General features: G+C 34.3%; 1 pseudogene; it reads left to right on the forward strand.

The window, feature by feature from the left end:
- Positions 1-279: 279 nt before the first annotated feature.
- LOC111758519 (small nucleolar RNA U3) lies at positions 280-361 on the forward strand (annotated as a pseudogene).
- The last annotated feature ends 9,386 nt before the right edge of the window (positions 362-9,747 follow it).

The following is a 9,747-nucleotide window of genomic DNA, read 5'->3' on the forward strand; positions in this document are numbered from 1 at the left end:
TCTTCACTTAAAAGCTCTGGAAATGGCATCTGGTAGTTCTATATATTTTCAAGAGACCCACCTAACCTTCCTCCCCAGCTCCAAAATAGGTCCCAAATAGAATTTTCTTGTATCTACAAAGATCTTAATATCTATAATATAGAAATACCAATATTAAGAGCTTTACATAAAAACTGGTCATACGATAAGGAAATACCCAGTGTACGTGGCACAGACAAATGTGAAAACACTCCTTGGTAACATTTCCTCAAATGAGATTATGTGACACTCCTGCAGAGCCAGGCTATACTTTCAGGGATCATTTCTATAGTATGTTACTAGAGCTGTTTCTCTGATCATGTAGAGTACCAACTCCTGCAGAGCTAATAACCCCCACTGAAACTGAGTTCACAATGAAAAATTATAAAGCACAAAATCATAAGTACAATTTAAAAACTGGGTCTCAAGAATCTGAATTTATAAAACAAGATGTTGCATCAATAATAATAATAATAATAATAATAATATGTGTTTTTAAAAGTATCAAAGGAAAAAAGAATAGGACAGCAGAAAAATTATCAGGGAAGTTATAAAATGCAATAAACAGAGTTTTCTATTAAAAAACATAGTTACTGAGCTTAAGCAGTAAAAAAATGAAACAGCATACTAAACACAGCTGAAGAGAGAATACACTGAAAGCTAGAACTGAAAAGAAGGTAAAGAAATTGAATGTGTGAAAATTTTAGAGAAACATAGAAGACAGAATGGAAATTTTCAAGATATATCTAACATAAGTAACAAAGCAAGAGTATATAGACTGAAAGTACATGTGTTCTTTTGAATGTAATATCTTGAAATTTTACAGAATCAATTTAAAAATGAACATTCAGTTTGATAGAGCACACTGCATCCCATGTAAGATAAAGGAAAAAATTAACTACATTCATAACAATAAAAGTGTATGGACCCAAGATAAAAATAGTATTTTAAAAATAACTAAAGATTTTCCATGCAAATCCACAAATAGTATGAGAGCAGACTTCCCTCAGTGATGATAAAGACCAGTGGGTGATGAATTAATAGTTTTTAACGCTAAGAATAGAAAAGATCAGTCTTTCACACTCACCTAAAAATTTTAGATTGAAATTTCACATTCAGCTAGATAATATTAATAAATGAAGTGAAATAAAGACATTTTCAGATCTATCTTGATAAAATTTACCAGTAGTAAGTCTTTATTGACTGAGCTGTAAGTCAAAGATGCACTTGGGTCAGAAAGAATTAAACTGAGAAGTCGGGAATAATATGCAGAAGCAAAAAAGGACCAATAATATAGTGATATGACTCACTTGAATTTGACTGATGTACTGATAAAAAATAAGTTTCACCACAATGGAAGGAAGGCCAGTGGTTTGGAGTCAATAGAACTTTGTTCAAGTACTACTTTTACTAACTAGAATAAATCATGTTCATAAGTAAAGTGATATTCACATAAAATGAACCCAAAATATTCTCTGAAAATCAAAGTTTGTGATTTTTTGTGCTGTTTACTGGTTACTTTTTCTCTTCAAGAAAAAATATACAATAATATATGTAATAATTTCAATGGAATCAAAGAAATATGCCTCTTTGGATCAAAAGGTTGGCTGTTGAGCTGTATGCATACATGTTGCCTTCCAAAGACCATGTAATGCAGGCAGATACTCCTTGAAATTCCCAAGTAGATTCACAAGATTTACCCACGACAGGGCAGGGAACCTTCCTTTTCAGCATCATGTGTGTTAACATGTAATGAGCATCGTGCTACTGTGACACAAGGTGCAACCTGCCCTCCAGTCAATCACATGTGAGAACTATCATTGTTGGAGTGAAATTCCCCTGAGTCCATCCTGGAGACCAGAGGTGTTCCTGTAGCTAGGAAATCATCAAAAGGGAAAAAGAAGGTGGAAACAAGCCTAGTAATCTTATTCATTCTGTACTAGAGAGAAGAAAATAATATGAAATCCATTTCTCCTTACAAGGCAGCAAGAATGATTTCTGAGTAAAGAGTAGTCCGAGCTTTGAGAATTACATTATGGATGAGCCTTTTTCTCTGAATGTTCTTCTCATTACTGATAAGTTCATCCCAATCAGAAAATTATTTTATGGCCCTAATTTGCTTCAACAACTACTAACTATTATTCTCAAGCTAAGAATATGGTGTCAAAATCCTTTATGCTTCTGTAATGGTCATTTTTGAAATCCCAGCTTCCATGGTATTATTGAAAAAATATTTCATGGTCTCTGTTAAGACTGCATTTGCTGAAAGTCTTTCTAGCCCTCTTCCCACAGATCTCAAATGACTGACAGATATCCCAACATAGTTACACCAGGCACATGTGGTTCCCTCTTCCCCTTTTATCAAAAGACAGCTTGTTCCTTTCCATTCTTAGGGATGTGTCTTCCTTCCAGAAACTGTCCCCTAGCCTCTAATCACACACTCTCCACAGTCTCTCCTCTACATTTCCCAATGGAATACTGGGTCTACAGGATAGACGTTACTAATGATCACCATTTAATCCAAACCTTCTCTCTTTCCAAGCATTGTATGTTCCCACTCTTTTGAACTTAGGCATGGCCAGTGACATATGAGTGGAAACAACCTGTGTCATTTCCAGACTAAATCATTCAGTGAATATAGATGATTTTCCTCTTTCTCTGTCTCCCACATCATCCAAAGCTGCATGTCTCAGAGAGTGAAGAGCCCATATTGTAGAAGTTCCAATACGCTGGTTTGCCAAAATGTCATATGAAAAGTAGTGTAGTGGAAAGATGGCTAGATCCACAGAGGCTTTCGTATGAACAAGAAACAAGCCTGTTTGTTTGTTTGTTTGTTGAGACACTGACACACTGGCGCTGCTTACTACTGCAGCTTATCTCAACCTTCCTGCCTATTATTATGACTCTGTAATAGAACATGTCATACTGTTATTTACACTTACTAACTTCCTTGTCTACTTTTTGAGATAGTAGACTAAGGCATTTATTTCGATATGTGTAGTACCCAACATAGTGGATGTTTAACACATATCTTGAGTAACATGCTAACAGAATGAATTGCAAGAAGATGCACAAGATTTAGTATTGCTGGAGACCTCTTTATTTTCTACAGGTGACATTTCAGGCCTGCCAAGGAGGTAGATGGTCATGTTGCAAAAGGTAAGTTTCTCTTAACATAGGCAGTTGAATCGCAGGATTTTGCTCATGATTCAATTTTACTTTAGGGCTTCCTGTCACCTGTAATTTCCTGCAGAAATAAAATCATCAATGCTTCTGAAATTCCACTTAACACTTTCCCTTTGAAAAGAAGTCTTGAAGCCAGGAAGTGAAACATATTTTTACAACATTTTTTCTTCCAAAATTGTTTTGGCTATTCTAGGTCAGTTTCACATGATCTGGAGAGTTAAATTTTCAATTCTAAAACAGACAAGAAAAGCTATGATGTTTTGACTGAGGTTACACTAAATCTGTGTCACTTCAGATAAAAGCATCTTAATTTTTATTCTTCAAATTTACAAATGTAGTTTATCTAATTTTGCTTCATTTTTTCTTTCCTTCAGTGATTTTTTTGTAAATTTTAAAAGCCTTATAAATTTATTGAAAATTTATTTCTAGGACTTTTCATTTTATCTTACCTAAGTGGAAATGCACATTTTATTATTTTATTTCCCACATTTTGCTTGCTAGTTGATGAAAATTAAGTTAATTTATTTAAATTGAGCTTGTATCTCAGGATCCTGTTTTTAAAATTTTATGTTTCTAAAAACTTCTTTGAAACCTTCTTAGGATTTTTTAAACATATAGTCATGCCATCTGCAAATGAAGACAGTTGTTTTCCATTTTTTATACCTTTTATTTCTTTTGTTTGCCTTCTAGCACTGGCTATGACCTTCAGGAAGATGCTGAATTACAGTAAGAAGGTGGGCATCTTGCCTTGCTGCAGAATTTATGGGAAAATCACTAACCTGGTGCTAACCACAGGGCTTTAGTCAGTACTCTTTACCATATGGTAATGTACCTTTTTCTAGTCTGTAAGATCTGCTGCTCATATTTTCACATATTTTCTTTTTTATTAATGTCCTTGTCTGCTTTTGCTCTCAGTGCTATGCAGTCTTCATCAAATGATCTGGGAAGTATCCTAGGCCTTTCTGCTTATATTTACTCAACATTTGTGAATATTTTGTTTTCATTTTACCCTAAATGTTTGCAAAACATACCAATGAGCCAATCTACCTAACTTGGACTCTTCTTATTGAGAAGGTTTTTTCAATAAAAATGCAATTCAATATCCATGAGGGTTTTTTTTTCAAAGTTTCTATTAACTCTTCTTGTCAGTTTTGATCACATTGTTTTTCAGGTAATTTGTCAGTTTCACCTGAGTTTAACATACCGGCGTAAAAGCAGTTCATAATATCCTTTCAGTGCTGGGCGACGCTGTATGGTGGCCTGTCTTTATTCTTGATATTGGTACTTTATATTTACTCTATTTTGCAGTAAGAGTTTATCAATCAATCTTTTCAAATAACTGATTTGTGTCTTTGCTAGAACGTTTTTCCTATTTTTTGCTGTTTTATTTACTTTTGAAACATTTTCTCCTACTTTTCTTGGGTTTGACTGGCTCATCTTTTTGAAGTTCTCTAAATGAAACTTAGGTCATTGGTTTTAAAAATCTAAGTCTTTAAAGCTACAAATTTTCCTTTAGGTGCTACTTTACCTGCACTCCACAATTGTACATATTTCAGTTTCACATTCATACAATTCAAAATAGTTTCAAATGTTTCTTTTCTAGTCTATGAGTTATTTAGAAATTTACCTTTTAATTCCCAAATATTGGATTTATCCTGATATCTCATTAGTTTCTAAATTATTCTTCTTGTGACTAGAGAACATACTCTATCTGATTTTAGTAGTTTGAATTATATTGAGATTTAATTTTCTTTTGAGTCTCTGAATCAGGTGTATTTGAAAATAAAAATCAAGTTTTCCTTTTGATGGGTAATTGTTTTATAAACAAAATATCTTTGTAGCTGACAATATTGTTCTCTATATCCTTACTGGTGGTTTCTCTGCTTTTTTCTAATATTCTTGAAAGTTGTATTTAAAACATAGATGTATTTTTTCTTTAGATACTGTCAATTTGAGCTTCATGTATGCTAAAATTTGATTGCCTTCTGCATAAATGTTCATGCCTGCTATGTTTTTATTGAAGAATTAGTAGTTTTTGGATTGATCTCTTTATTTTTGGTAATACTTCTACTCATCCTCACTTTTGGGGATACTAATGTAGCCTTCCTTTCCATGCTGTTTGCATGGTATATCTTTTTAATTCCCCCTGCTTTCAAATTCATCTGTGATAAAATACAGTCCATTTAGCAGTTTACAAATAAAATCCAGCATGTATTTGAGTATTGGTGTTTTACTCGATTTGATAATCTATGCCTTTGCATTGGAATGTACAGTTCATTTGTAGTTATGGCAGCTTTGCATATATTTTGCCTTTAAGTCTTCCTTCTTGATACTTTATCTATTTTTTCTTTTTCTCTTTTTCATTTCAATTTCTGTCTCCCTATCTTCTTTTTGGTTAAATGACTTTTTTGAGTATTTCCTTTTAATTCTAACTAATTTTGATATCCCTGTTTTTCATAATTTCTTTGAAGTATTTGTTTCACAATATGTGCTCTTAACTTAACACAATCTATTTAGTCTTTACCACAATCTATTCAGTGCTATATTGTGTCACATAGAAAGACATCTCCACAGTATAATTCCAATTCTGAGATCTCATAGTGCACTGTTCATATATACTATATCTAAAACATAATAATTCCACACGTTATAATTGTACTATACAAAGATTGCAATTTTTTCATTAGTCTATTGAATTTCAAAGAATAGAAAATGAAAGGATATTCATTCATGTTTACTAATTTACCATTTTCTACGCTCTATTTTTTCTCACTACAGCCAAGCTTCTGTCATGTGAATTCCTTCAGCATTAATAACTTAATTATTAGTTTTAGCAGGCTATTACTAAATCGGTATCTTAAAATAACACAAAATTTCTGTAAGTCAGAAGCCTGAAATAAGTCTCAAGGGGCTCATGTCTGCAATGCAGCTTCTTTTGAAGGCCTCAGGGCATTAGTTCAAATAATTTCATATACTTGTCAATTTTTAACAGTATATTTTCAAAGTGCTAGAATAACAATTTGGTTCTTTTGTAATACTAATTTTTCTGCTGAAATTTCTTACCTCTGCATTTATTATGACAGTCTTATCTTTTATGCTTTTAAATATGTTTGTAATAACTTCTTATGAGTCTTTGTTCACTAATTCTAATATACTGACCATCTTAACTTCTTCACTATTCACTTAGTTAGGATTGTAGGCATATGTCACTCATGCCTGATAGGTTTAATTGGAAAATTCACAGATGAAATCTGTAGCTAGATCTAGTATTGACTAATAATTAAGATGAATGTAAAAGTTACCAGTTATATCTAAGGGCTTATTCCTTTAAAATCTAATTCTGATAAGTATTATCTTTTGAAAAACTATATAAATAGGCATTTTAATTTAATTTTATTTTTTGTCTTTTTGACACAGGGTCTTGCCAGGCAGTTCAGGCTGGTCCTGAGCTCACTTTGCAGCCCAGGCTGGCCTCGAACTTGCAATGATCCTCATGCCTCAGCCTCTTGAGTGCTGAGATAACAGGGTTACACTGCCATACCCAGCTTTAAATAGATATTTTAAATATCACTTATTTGTTTTATTTCTGAAAATACAAGAACAAATGTCTTTTCATAACAGTTTATCTATTTTAGTACAGAATTGTTGAACTGACTTTAAAATAGTAAGAGAAACACTGCTCTTCTGATGAAGATTGTATCCTCAAGACTTTTAGTGATGAGTGAGAGAAAGTCAATTTGGAGACACATTTACAAAAAATAATAAATCTCCTGGCTCTCTGGATCCAAGATACAATTGAGGGATTAAGCTGTGGTGAACAGGGATGAAGATGGGCTTCACAACATTGAAGGCAGGCTGAGCAAGGGTCCAGAGCTCTGCTACTCCCCAACGCCGTCTCCTCCCTGACCACTGCCTTTATCTGCTCACCACCTGAGGAAATTGGCAGTCAACAGTTGCAAGCTTTTGTGTATTAAAAATTAAAAGTGAGGCTCTCTTTATTTACTGTACTAAGCACGAAAATTCTGCAGCTATATGCTAATTAATTCATCAAAGTCGTCCTTGCATCATAACCTATGGGACAAAAAGGCAAAGTCAAATAAAAATATTTCACATGGATGCATACCAGTACGGAGAGCTTCTTCCCAGGAAAGGGGAGGAATCAAGACAAACCTCTTAGATTTTCCCATTAAGATTCATTTCCATGGTTTCATAAACATAAGAAGAAACAACTTGAGGTTTAGAAAATATGCTTTGGAATTTAGGTCAATTTTCTATATTAAAAATATTTTGGAGGTGATTAATATGTGCCTGCTGTCTCATCTGTCCCCAGATGCCCCTTTGATATACAAACCTGCCTAAGGAAAAATTAAAGTGTTTGAAAAAAACATGACCCAAGCCTGGGTCAGCTGTGCTGGCCCATCACAGTCACTGAACCCTGGACTCTGAGCAAGCAAGATAACCTCCACCTTACATTTCTTTCACTCCTAAATAAGTGTAACAAAACTGACTTGATAGGTTTTTACAAGGACTAAATATAATAACACAAATAAAACAACAGAGGTAACCAACATATTACCTACCTGAAGTCCCTGAAAGTGAGTCCGTTTCCTGTACAATAACTACAATTTTACTTTTCTTTCTGAAGTTTAAAAAAATAAAATCTATTATTTGATTTATTTGTAATCTGGAGAGAATAATGTAGAATAAGAACCCAAAAAAGAAGACAAATAAATGTCCTTTGACTCCTTTGCTATTACAAAACCAGGACAAATGCTTTAAAATAGAGATTCCAACACACACTCATGGTGAGCTTTGATGGCAATTTTATTAAATTACTTATTAAGCATTTTATGCTGAATTTTTTCTCTCCCCTCTTGTCCTCATCTGATTTTCCTTCTCCTGCTTCCTCTCATTCTTCTGCTACTCATCCTACCTGTAACTCACTGGAAGGCAAATAAGACTTGGCATTTTTGCCATCAATGTTTTGGGAAGTTTGCTGCAAACATCTTTCAGCTCCACTTTTAGACAAGCTGATTACATTGACTTCTATCCCTTAACCCAAGTATTAACAGAAAAACAATTATTTTGGCAGACAGCAAAAATGTGTTTTTACTAAATAGAAAGAAGGTAAGTTGAAAGGGAAGTAATGTGAAAAGACAAAGGTGAATTCTGAGCCTTGTGTGGGGTGAGCACTCCACCTGTATTAGAAATACACCCTCATGTTAGTATGCATTTTGCTAGGACACAGAGAAGAGGGCAAACAAATGAGGCTATTTATTTGACCAGCATCTGCTGGTCTTTAAATGACTAGATTTAAATGACTAGACTACAATAAATCTTACCAAGAAAACCAGGCCACCTTCAAAAAATTGTGGTTAATGATACTAATATACTTGTTTGTGTCCAATGGTCTTTTTGTCCTACATCTTTGTAAATGTCCTGAGCAAGGCTCTATGCCATCTAATGTCTGCGGGCTTGTCTTTAACTGTGTGATTTTTGATTCCCTACACTTTACCCAACATCCTACCCAAAGTTTTCAAGTTTCCCCAGACAGAAAGTGCCTTAGTTACTTTCTTTGTAACTGAGACATAATACCAGACTTTCACAATTTAAAGGAGAGATTTATTTTAGCTCTTAGCTTAGTCCTTAGCCAGTTCCAAGGTAGGAATGGTATGTTAGGAGAATTATCCCATGTTTCTATAGCTTCCCAGTAAAGCCACCAAATTGTGATCTTATCAGTGGAAGGACCTCCTGATGAAGTCATTACCTCCATAATCCAATCACTCCAAAATCCCTTCAATAATCAGTCCCATCAATAACCAAGCCTTCAACACATGAGCCTTTTGGGGGACATATTATATCCACACCATAACAGTGAGTCATCATATTCTGAGCACTATCATATTGGACTAAATTCCTACGTTGTCTCTACTACTGTATTGAGGCCTTATCTGTATCAAGGAATGCCCGTGCTAAACCAAAGACAAAAAATAAAGACTGGAACAGTCACCTTCCAGGACAGGGTCTTCACTATTGTAGTTCTATTGACAGTTTTCCCTAGAATCACTGTCACCTAGCCAAAAACTTTAAGGGCAGTATATCACCCATAGTATTAACAGAAAACTAATTCTTGCACTGCTGCAGCCTGAGAGTTTAATTCATGTCGGGAGCCAAAACACTGAGGTATTAATAAAGGTTTAAACTGAGGAGGATCTGCCTTCCTAACAAATGCATACACTCAGAAAAGAGTCTGATATAATGCTTGATTTAATTCCTTATTTCTCTGTAGAATTGATTGAGACCTATTCTTTTCCCTTCTCCACCTCAGCTACACAGCCAGTTTCTCCTGTTTCCATTGGATTTGGATGGATACCTGGGGCTATGAGATTTACAAACAGCAAGACAGTGAATGTACTGGCCACTCACTGGGTAATGCTAAAGGTTGTTGAAGCTGTGGCTTTTTATTGCTGCAATTTCATTTCTGCCAGTACACCCTTGATTAAATACAGTTCAACTGTTGCACTCCAGGTTCTAGTTGGTACT

The sequence above is a fragment of the Cavia porcellus genome, unplaced genomic scaffold (genome assembly GCF_034190915.1).
Source record: "Cavia porcellus strain 051 isolate PalLab524CR breed Dunkin Hartley unplaced genomic scaffold, mCavPor4.1 scaffold_6, whole genome shotgun sequence".
NCBI lineage: Eukaryota > Metazoa > Chordata > Mammalia > Rodentia > Caviidae > Cavia > Cavia porcellus.